This window comes from Lactuca serriola, chromosome 1 (genome assembly GCF_051521515.1).
Source record: "Lactuca serriola cultivar US96UC23 chromosome 1, Lser_US96UC23_V15, whole genome shotgun sequence".
NCBI classification, from domain to species: domain Eukaryota; kingdom Viridiplantae; phylum Streptophyta; class Magnoliopsida; order Asterales; family Asteraceae; genus Lactuca; species Lactuca serriola.
This window is the reverse complement of record NC_136408.1, coordinates 172,208,830-172,221,161: the sequence shown is the minus strand read 5'-3', so window position 1 is coordinate 172,221,161 and position 12,332 is coordinate 172,208,830.

Here is a 12,332-nt window from a genome sequence, read left to right as displayed (position 1 = left end):
AAACCACCAGTTTCACAAGTTTCTCCATTTGACGCACCCTCACTTATCTCACAACCTAATTCTTGTTGATGTTCATGTGAGAAAAGCAAGGGTGTTGGTATGGAAAAAATATGAACAATGTAGTACAAGTTTTAACAATAACAAACATATTTGTTTCAATTGTGGTATTGGTGGTTAAATAGCTAGAATTTGTCCTAATCGAATGTTTGTACATTTTGAGTCACCAAGAGGAGAGAACGAATTCAGAGGAAGGTCTTTAACTACAAATTCCTGTAGAAATAGTTCTCAGAATGACAATTGGAAGGACGATCGGAGTAGAAAATGGGTTGTTTTTCAAAAGCATAAAAAGTCATTCATAACAAAGTCCCAAGCAGTTTGCCAAAACCAAACATGGCCAAGCCAAGGTCGGTTTCGTCAAGAAGCAGCGATGGGTTCTCAACCAATTCTGGTAGAAAACCCAAGTGCTCTAAGAAAACTGATAAAAAATCCTATTTTAAAATCACCCGGGACTGTTTGAAAACCTAATTATCAATGGTTGCCCAAATTAGCCTCCAATCCATCATTTGTGTCCTCTAAAAAGTTATTAAATAATGATAAATCTGAAAAGGCATAGGGACAACCCAGGAAAATGATGACCTGGGTTCCCAAATCTAAATAAACCCATACATTTTGCAGGGACAGTTGCTGGGGAATGTCGTCAGAGCTTTGTTCGTCGACAGCGGCTGCTCCCGGCATATAACAAGAGATATCGCCCAACTACATAACATTCAATCTTTTAATGGCGGATATATTTCCTTTGCGGGTGGAGAAGGTGGCAAAATCACTCAAAGAGGAACCGTCACAAATGGGGTGTTAAGATTCGAGAATGTCAACTTTGCTCCCAAATTGAAGCATAATTTGTTGAGTGAGTCTCAAATATGCGACTAAGGCTATTCTACACATTTCACTGAAAAGGAATGCATGATTCTCAAGCCAGGGTTTGTCATCCCAGAAGAGTGGATTCTTGTAAAATCTAAAAGCGATGGGAATGCTTACATCATTAATATGAATAGCAATATCCCAGAACAAGTTACGTGCCTCTTTTCAAAGATCTTAGAAGAAAATGCAATGCTATGGCACCGAAGACTCGGTCATGCTAATGCCAAGAACTTGAATCGTCTTGCAAAGAATGAGATGGTCCGTGGTTTGCCTGTCAATGACTTTATAACATTTGAAAAGTGTGTTTCATGTGCCCAAGGTAAGCATCATAGAAAACCACACCTGCCAAAACAGATCAACTCGATTAGTCAGGTGCTTTAATTGCTTCATATGGATCTGTTTGGACCAGGAAACGTTCTCAACAATAACATAAATTCCTGTTGTCTGGTTGTGATTGATGATTTCTCTCATTTTACGTGGGTTTTCTTTCTATCCAACAAAGTTGGAGTTGTTGATCTAATTAAGAAATTCATTGCGTTGATTGAGAACCAAACTAAAAATCGGGTGAAGATGCTTCGTACCGACAACGAAACAGAGTTCAAGATTTCTGTTCTCGATCATTTTTGCGCAGAAAAGGGTATTATGCGTCAATCCAGCTCCGCTCACACATCTCAACAAAATGGTGTTGCTGAGAGGAGAAATAGAACTTTAAAAGACGCTACAAGGACGATGTTGTGTGACTCTAAACTACCAGTTTTCTTTTGGGCCGAGGCGATAAACAGTGCTTGCTATGTTCATAATCATGTGTTGATTAACAAAGCTCAGATGAAGACCTCGTATGAGATTCTATATGGTCACAAGCCTTCAGTTAGTCATTTCCGTGTATTTGGCTGTCCTTGCACCCGTCTTCACCTAAAGACCAATCAGAAGTATAATTCCAAAGCCAATGATTGTTATTTCATAGGGTATGCTGATCGCACCGCTTATATGGTCTACAATAAGAAGATAAAGCAGGTTGTAGAATCTTATGACGTGCGCTGGTTAGAAGAAAATGAGACGGATGCTCGAGTAGGTCCGGATTGGTTGTTTGACTACACATATATTTTAAAATCCATAAATGTGTTTTCGAGTAGCTCATCTAGATTTGTGTTTGGTTCGAAGAATGTTTCTGAAGACGAAGACGAATAAGTTGTCTACAGACCTCCAACGGTATCCTCTTCACAACCTGAGGAGGATTCCTCTGCTTCGCCTGAGGGGGAGTCCTCTTCTTCGCATGAGGGGGAGTCCTCTGCTTTGCCTAAGGGGGAGTCATATGTACATCCTAATAGTCTAAAATCTCCAGTTCAGAATGATACTCCTGATACTGAAACTACACCACTCACTCCTATAGAAAGAGAGTTCGTGTCTAAAGATGCTTCCGCTATTACTATAACCTTTATGGAACTTCTCTTTCTTGAAAACATTTCAAATGAGTTTGTAGCAAAGTCGTCTGGCGTAGCGCAATCAAAAAATGAAGGAGGTGTCAATATTGACAATCTTTATGTCTCGCTTAATGATATCAGCCAAGAAATACCCTCAAGGATTCAACGTGATCATCCAATCGAAAACATCATTGGTCAGCTGGGCGAATGCGTTAAAACCAGAAGTTAGAGTGGAGTGTCAATACCTGTCTTTCCTCTTGCTTTATCTCTCAAATAGAGCCCAAGAATATTGAAATGGCTCTGAATGAGCCCAGCTGGGTAGATGCAATGCATGAAGAATTACATCAATTTGAAAAAGTCAGGGTTTGGAAGCTGGTTGAGTTGCCAAAGGGAAAAATGTCTCTTGACACACGATGGGTCTATCGAAACAAGCAAGATGATTCAGGGTTTATAGTGCGAAATAAAGCTAGATTGGTGGTTCGCGGGTTTCGACAAGTTGAGGGTCTTGATTACACTGAAGTTTATGCTCCAGTAGCTCGCTTGGAGGATATTCGTATCTTCCTAGCATATGTCTATTACATGAACTTCACCGTTTAGCAAATGGACGTCAAGACTACCTTCTTGTATGGAAAGGTGATGGAAGAAATCTACGTTGATCAGCCCCCTGGGTTCGCTGACTCGAAGAATCCTAATCACGTCTACAAGTTGGACAAGGCATTGTATGGGTTACATCAAGCTCCTCGAGCATGGTAAGCGACTCTAACAAAGAACTTGCTCGAGCATGGATACTCTATTGGCACTATCGATGAAATTTTGTTTATTAAGCATGTTGGTAATGATCAGATTCTGGCTCAAATCTATGTTGACGACATTATCTTTGGGTCGACCACTCCGCAGCTTTGCAAGGAATTCGATGATGTTATGAAAAAGAGGTTTGAAATGAGTTCATTGGGGGAAATGACCATGTTTTTTGGGCTGCAAGTCAAACAAAATTCAACCGGAATCCTACCACATCAAGCCAAGTATGTAGAGGATATTCATGAGAAGTTTCGACTTCACGACGCTAAATCTGCATCGATGCTAATGGCCGAAAGACCTCTTCTGACTCCAGATATTGTTGGCGACTCCATAGATCAGACTCTCTATAGATCAATGATTGGATCGTTGATGTATCTTACTGCAAGCCGTCCAAACATTATGTTTGCAGTTTGTCAATGCGCACGTTATCAGGCTAATCCTACACTTTCACATCTTATTTCCGTCAAAAGAATTTTTCGGTATATCAAAGGTAGCCCAAAATTGGGTCTTTGGTATCTGAAGAATTTTGAATTTGATTTATATGCTTTTGCTGACAGTAATTATGGAGGCTGTGAGCTTGACAGGAAATCTACTTCAGGAGGGTGTCAATATCTTGGTGACAGACTAGTGTCATGGCAGTGCAAGAAGCAACACACTGTCTCAACCTTAACAACGGAGGCGGAATACGTTGTTGCATCTGCCTGTTATTCTCAAGTTATCTGGATCCAACATCCGCTGTTGGACTACAGTTTGAATTACTTACAAACCCCCATTTACTATGATAATGAGGCCGCAATTCAAATTGCCAAAAATCTAGTCCAACATTCTAAAACCAAGCACATCGATATTAAAATTCATTTCATCAGATTGTTATGAACGTTCAATAATCTGGCTGGAACAGGTTCTTACTGCTAATAATGTGGCGGATCTGTACACTAAACCTGTTAACAAAGATCATTTCGATGTGCTTGTGGGATTTCTGAAAATGATTCGTTTTGAGGATTAACTTTTTCTGTTTTTTTTTTTTTTATTTTCTTAATCCTTCAAAAAATTTAAATTTATTTTTGCTTTTGTTTCTATAGGTAGGTTACTTTAAATTTTTGCATTTTATTTCCTTTTATTTTTATTCTCACCCATGCCCGAATTTAGGAGGAGAAATAATCAAAAATCCAAAAACAATAAAAATTTCAAAAATCCAAAAACAATAGAAATTTCAAAAATCCAAAAACAATAAAAAATCCTGAAAATTAAAAATATTGTTGATAGTTTTATTTGCAGGTGTTGTGATGGGAAATGATATTAGCAAGTGATAACGGGCAATCTGAATCTGCGTAACGTACCTAAATTGAATTGTATACGCTCTGTGCTCGATACGCTGGTAGGCACGAAATATTTGAAATAGACTTGAATAGGGAGAGTTGAACTTAAGGAATTCAAGGACTTGACAAACATTGACCTACTTAGATTCGTTTAGCCTGACATTACGACGCTCAGATACGTTCAGTATGGAGATATACACGGGAATGTACTGGTCTCACTAAGGAACCCGTATCTAGAACTCTGGATTCACTTTTCCTTGATGTGCGGATTTTGTCCTTAATTCCGGTTTTGATGGGGTGACTGGGGAATTCCGATAAACTAGGTCTGTAGAAGGTTATTTTCTTGCTTTCTGTCATTTAGTCATATGTTGCCTCCTTTGCGTGATCGAGAGATTTTACCTAGAATGTGACATATGCAATTCTATCTCTCTGCATCTTCTCTCTATGCGATTCTTTCTATCTGTTATCCATATACTGTCTCCGCTGCGTGACTCAAAATCCGACCTGGTACACAGTATATGCATCATTCTCTTCTCAATCCCTCTATAACTTCAGTTAGACATATGTTTCATCTTCTACGTGATTGAAAGAGATCCGACATGGATGTATAGCATATGCACTATAAATCTATTTTCTCTCCTAATAATTGTCTACTCACCCGGTGTAAGGATTATTCTGGAAGTCCTTGATGGTTGGAGCATATCAGGAAGCGGGAAACACGTTCTAGTACAATTAAAATTTGAACACATACAGATTGTGTGTTGATCTCGTTGCTCAATTTAGGTGGACAACAATATCCCTAGTTGTAGTCAGTTAAATGACCACAAGGAAATTTTTCAAGAATAAGGGCTAAAAATGTCATGTTATTGGTAAATTGTCCAAATTCTATCATAAATGTTACGTGTTTAAGTGGACCACAATACTGCCGATCGATCAGACGAAGACGTGATAATAAGGGTACCGACAAGTGGAGTAGGGTTGTCCAACAACTTTGATCCCAGTGTCATAAATTTATTATCAGTAATTAAATTCTTATATTTTGTTGTGTAATTCATTTGATTTTATTTAATTTAAATTTTATTTTTATTTTTATTTTTATTTTTCATTTTATTTTATTAATTGTTAAAATTTAACTGTTAATTTTTAATTTTTAAATTCTGAAAATTAATTTTATTTTACTTTATTTTTATTTTATTTTTAATTTTAGTTTTAATTTTAATCCTCAAAGAGATTTTTTTTTGAATTTTTTTGAAAAACTTGGACTGTGTCTTACACTATGTGGCCAGCAGGTAAAAGAATCTTGGGTATTTAAGGAGTTTACGGCCGAATCATCCTCACTTTTCAATTTCCGGCCGCAAACTCCCCTTTTCTCTCTCTCTCTCTCTCTCTCTCTCTCTCTCTCTCTCACTTCGAAAAAAATCTCATTTTTTCATGAAATTGCTCTGATAGCTTCAAAGGTATCATGATTTCGACCGTGAATATGTGTTTCTTTCAATGATTAAACGATTTTTTAGTCTAAAATCGACGATAAAGGGTTCATCGGAGTTTACAGCCCAAGCTTACGGCCGTGAAAAGTTTACGACGGTAAAATCAGTTTGCGGGCACAGGCTTCCGGTCACGAGTTTATGGCCATAAACTCCCGTTGACCGTAAACCATCCGTTAACCGTAAACTCCCCATTAACCTGAAATTTAATTTTAAAAATTAAAAATTCACTCTTAGGCTCAAAATTAAATTATTTAAAATATTATTTTCTCAAAAAATTTCTTTTGTCTTACTTGGTATGTTTTAGTGCAGATAATATGGCAACATTAGTATTTCCAGATATGCACAACCTGGCGATGGTTCTCGCTGATCCTCCGATGGCCCATGGGGACTTCAAATCGATGGTTCATGGATTAAGAGAATGGTGTCTGGCCTCTGACATCACTATGAACACTGTTGTCTACCAAAAACTCATTCGGGAATTCTGGCAGACTGCCAAAACGACAAGGGGCGATGATGGAGGCGTGACTGTGAATGCGATCGTTCTAGGATGCAAAATTGTTATCAATGAGAGTTTTGTGAGAGAGACCCTGCTGATCAACGACCATCCGAGCTTTCCCACGGAGATTGGTATTGAAGATGCTAAGAAGATATTAAAGAAGATAGGGTACGAAGGTGATTCTCCATCAACTATGAAGAAACTTATGCCGCCCTATTGGAGATTACTAGCCCACGTGTTCGTGAAATGCATCTCAGGTAGAAGGTCCAGTGCAGATGAGATATCCCTGAGAAACACTGGCGCTATTGTTTCTCTCACTGCGGGGATCGACTTCAACTTTTCTAGGTTTATCCTGGACGAGTTTGTGGTCAACATTAATGCCACTACTCAGGATACCTTCCTAATGTACTCATGATTCGTGCAACTCTTCATCAATAAACAATTTCCTGACTTGGTAAAGGAGGGAGAAACACTCGATATGAAGTCCTTGGGCCCTCACACCATTGGGCTCATTAAACTTGGACTGTGTCTTACACTGTGTGGCCAGCAGGTAAAAGAATCTTGGGTATTTAAGGATTTTACAGCCGGAATCATCCTCACTTTTCAATTTCCGGCCGCAAACTCCCCTCCTTTCTCTCTCTCTCTCTCTCTCTCTCTCTCTCTCTCTCTCTCTCTCTCTCTCTCTCTCTCTCTCTCTCTCTCTCTCTTCAAAAAAAAAATTCTCATTTTTTCGTGAAATTGCTTTGATTGCTTCAAGGGTATCATGATTTCGACCGTGAATATGTGTTTCTTTCAATGATTAAACGACTTTTAAGTCTAAAATCGACGTTAAAGGGTTCGTTGGAGCTTATGGCTCAAGCTTACGTCTGTGAACAGTTTACGACCATAAAATTAGTTTGCGGCCACAGGCTTGCGGTCACGAGTTTACGGTCGTAAACTCCCGTTGACCGTAAACCACCCGTTGACCGTAAACTCCCCATTAACCTGAAATTTAATTTTAAAAATTAAAAATTCACTCTTAGGCTCAAAATTAAATTATTTAAAATATTATTTTCTCAAAATTTTTCTCTTGTCTTACTTTGTATGTTTTAGTGCAGATATTATGGCAACATTAAAATTGCAGATATGCACAACCTGGCGATGGTTCTCGCTGATCCTCCGATGGCCCATCGGGACTTCAAATCGATGGTTCATGGATTAAGTGAATGGTGTCTGGCCTCTGACATCACTATGAACACTTTTGTCTACCAAAAACTCATTCGGGAATTCTGGCAGACTGCCAAAATGACAAGGGACGATGATAGAGGTATGACTGTGAATGCGATCGTTCTAGGATGCAAAATTGTTATCGATGAGAGTTTTGTGAGAGAGACCCTGCTGATCAACGACGATCCGAGCTTTCCCACGGCGATTGTTATTGAAGATGCTAAGAAGATATTAAGGAAGATGGGGTACGAAGGTGATTCTCCATCAACTATGAAGAAACTTCTGCCGCCCTGTTGGAGATTACTAGCTCACGTGTTCATGAGCTGCATCTCAGGCAGAAGGTCTAGTGCGGATGAGATGTCCCTGAGAAACAATGGCGCTATTGTTTCTCTGGCTGCGGGGATCGACTTCAACTTTTCTAGGTTTATCTTGGACGAGTTTGTGATCAACATTAATGCCACTACTCGGGATACCTTCCTAATGTACTCGGGATTCGTGCAGCTCTTCATCAATAAACAATTCCGTGACTTGGTAAAGGAGGGAGAAACACTCGATATGAAGTCCTTGGGCCCTCACACCATTGGGCTCATTAAACTTGGACTGTGTCTTACATTGTGTGGCTAGCAGGTAAAAGAATTTTGGGTATTTAAGGAGTTTACAGCTGGAATCATCCTCACTTTTCGATTTCCGGCCGCAAACTCCCCTCCTCTCTCTCTCTCTCTCTCTCTCTCTCTCGCTCTCTCTCTCTTCGAAAAAATTTGTCGTTTTTTCATGAAATTGCTCCGATAGCTTCAAAGGTATCATGATTTCGACCGTGAATATGTGTTTCTTTCAATGATTAAACGATTTTGGAGCCTAAATCGCCGAAAAAGGGTTCGTCGGAGTTTATGGCCCAAGCTTACGTCCGTGAACAGTTTACGACCATAAAATCAGTTTGCAGCCACAGGCTTGATGTCACGAGTTTACGGCCGTAAACTCCCGTTGATCGTAAACCACCCGTTGACCGTAAACTCCCCATTAACCTGAAATTTAATTTTAAAAATTAAAAATTCACTCTCAGGCTCAAAATTAAATTATTTAAAATATTATTTGCTCAACATTTTTCTCTTGTCTTACCTGGTGATGGTTCTCACTAATCCTCCGGTGGCCCATGGGGACTTTAAATCGATGATTCATGGATTACGAGAATACTGTTTGGCCTCTGCCATCACTATGAACACTGTTGTCTACCATAAAATCATTCGGGATTCTGGCAGGCTGCCAAAATGACAAGGGACGATGATGGAGCTGTGACTGTGAATACGATCGTTCAAGGATGCAAAAATGTTATCGATGAGAGTTTTGTGAGAGAGACCCTGCTGATCAACGAACTTCTGAGCTTTCCCACAGAGATTGGTATTGAAGATGCTTAGAATATACTAAGGAAGATGGGGGTACAAAGGTGATTCTCCATCAACTATAAAGAAACTTCTGCCGCCCTATTGGAGATTTCTAGCCCACGTTTTCGTGAGCTGCATCTCAGGCAGAAGGCCCGGTGCAGATGAGATATCCCTGAGAAACACTGGCGCTATTGTTTCTCTCGTTGCGTGGATCGACTTCAACTTTTCTAGGTTTATCCTGGACGAGTTTGTGGTCAACATTAATGCCACTACTAGGGATACCTTCCTAATGTACTCACGATTCGAGCAGCTCTTCATCAATAAAAAATTTCCTGACTTGGTAAAGGAGGGAGAAACACTCGATATGAAGTCCTTGGGCCCTCACACCATTGGGCTCATTAAACAAAATCGCAAGGGGAATGTGATCTTTTAGGGCTTGTATCCATTGGTTATGTTCGGACGATTTGTTGAGCCTAATGAAGCCACTGAGTCACACGGATCTTTAGATAAGATATCACCGTAGCCCACTTCGTCGGAAAAGGTGATCTAAGAAGGAGATGTGATCAACGTGTGGAATCAAGAAGGAGAAGAGACTATTGCTCCTACTATGTCAGTAGCCGAGGAGCATGATCTACAAACAGTCCAAGTTGAAGGAGATTACAATGAAGGGTCTTCGAAGAGTATTGCTGAGCCTAATCAATATGAAGACCTTGATCTTACACGCTTCGAAAGAGATGAGATTCCAACTAATTTTGGAACTAATGATGATTTTCTGTCAAACGTCAACCTCAACTCGCTGTTAGATAATCTCAGTGATGTTGCTCACACGGCAATGGAGAGTAGGGATACAGAAGACACTCTCGAATCAACACCCATAACTACAGAACAAGTTGTTATTTCTTCAATTCCAATGGTGACAGTGTCAGGGATTCCTCCCCTTGATGTTGCCTCACCTACATCTGAAGAACTTCAGGGTGATTTCTCAGCAGACCAGACTTCGCAGCCTCCGTCCAAAAGAAGATGACGAGATCCTAGGTTCGGGCATCTGGATTCTAGTTTGTCTCAGGGCTTGCCATTTACTCTAACTACCACTCCTGCTATTGTAACTACAGAACCCTTACATGAAGGCCCTAACACATTTTTTGAAGTCGGTGGCTCCTCAGTTCCACCAGGATTCTCTCCTTCAAGAACGGATCTCGATGTGGCCTCTGTACGGTTCGCCCTGCATCCTTCTCAAGAACAAGTTTCCGCACCTTCTTCTAAGGGCAAAGGAATTGCTTTTATAGAAGTTCAGTCAAGAGAAGAAGACTTCGTGATTGATGAACTTAAGAAAAGAGTGAATGTGCTGGATCAAAAAAAATATTGAGCTCAGCATTCGAGTTGAAGAACTCTTGAGTGAGAATACAAATTTGAAGATTCAAGTTTCTGATCTCCAAGAAGATAAAGCAATAAAGTCCAGGAAAATATCTTAGCTCCAAGCTCATTTCAATATTCTGACCTCCAACTATTCTAATCTCAAGAAGAAGGTTGAAGAAGACTTTGGTGATAAGTATAAGAGATCTGCAGATGAGTATAAAATCGATCTTCACTCTCAGGCTCATCCTATTTTTGTGCCAACTGCTCATACTTCTCAAGTGGTGAATTGTTTTGAAGAAGAGCATGCTCATGCTCCACAAGTTGCAGCGATTATTCGAGATAAACAAAAAAAGTCGACGAGAACGGAGAACACTTGTTCAAGAGGAGTTCCGACAAGAATGCACCAGGAAATCAATCAACTATCACTATTACGAATCTCGAAGCCGTAAGGTTTAGAGACACGTATGGTGATCGGTCTAGAATTGTATCTTGGGGTTTTCATGATCCCCTAAAAAATTATGATTGTTCACAGAAAGAGCGGTAATACGTAGCTCTATAAAGATTGTCATGATTTCAATTCTTGGACCAGGGTGGATCCTTCAGAGTTGTCTCAATCTTAATTTTCAAACCCGACGGATAATCAGCAAGCAACTAACTTCAAACACTTTCCGGAAGATCAAGTAAAGAAGGGTTTTCCATCTATGAAGACCGTTGAATCTATGATAAAGCAGTATCCTGATGTCATTGATCCCAAAACTGGTAATCCACTCCAGGTGGTGTTGTGGCTTGCTACAAATCAAGTCAAACAAATTCTCGTGCTTCAAGATTACCCGGATGGATCCTTAAGCTCTATGCTCTACTGGGTATTTGATGAAACCATAGCTTCTGCTGTCATCAAACTAAAGGAGGGATGCATTCGTTTGTATGATAGAAGGGATTTGTTCCAGTTTAGAAAATGGTACATTCATCATTTGATCCATTATCAGATCAGGGTTGCTGAGGAGATATTTGAGTCAGCCGCGAAAGAATACACCACTATGGTTGCTGAGATTATAAACAAGCAGATATGGAATGGAGCTATGGGGCTAGACGATGTGATGATCGTGGACAATGATTGACTTCAAGCTAGCACCAAACCAAGGGGGAGATTGAAGGGTCTAATTAATGGTTTGGTCTAGGCTTTCAATGTAATAGGTTCTTTTGAGTCAATATGCAGTTTTTGGTAGTTTGTGTGTAGTTTAAGGCCAGCTCAGAGTTTACGGCCGTTAGCCTGTTTACGGCCGTAAACCCAAGGCTGGCCCATGTCCAGTATATATAGTGGTGTGCTACGTCATTTAGTGGTTGTTGATGCCACAAAGTTCACGACTGCTATTCCACAAGTCTTACCAGACGTTTTTCTTAATAGAAGCGTGTGCAAGCTTGTTTTCATTCTTTTTTCTACTTATTCTCTATTATTATTGATAGTGTTTGTTGTTTGATCACTGGTAAGATCCATTTCAGGACCTTAAAATTGGTTAGTACCACGCTTCATGTACTCCTATTTATAGGTGCATTCAATGTTAAATCAAAGACGAATCACTTTTTGCTCACTTTTGCTCACTTTAGCTATATTCAAGTTAATGCATAACATCAGATTATAGTTGGCTTGAAATTACCTTGGTATTTCAACCATTTCTATATTAAGGATAAAATTTCGTCTATATACCACTTTTTCTTGAAGATATCTTAAATTCAATGGCTGCTTCTAATACTCAACAAATGATTTCAATGCAAATCGCAAATCCTGTTGGTGGCCCTACACGTGCTCCATTGGTAGTTGTGGAAGAATATGATCACTGGAAATTTAGACTGGAAAGATTTTTACTTGCTAAAGAGAAAGGTGAAGCTATTTGGAAATTCGTCAAAGAAGGCCCTCATGTTCCTGTAAGAACAGTTGTAAGAGATGTTGCTCG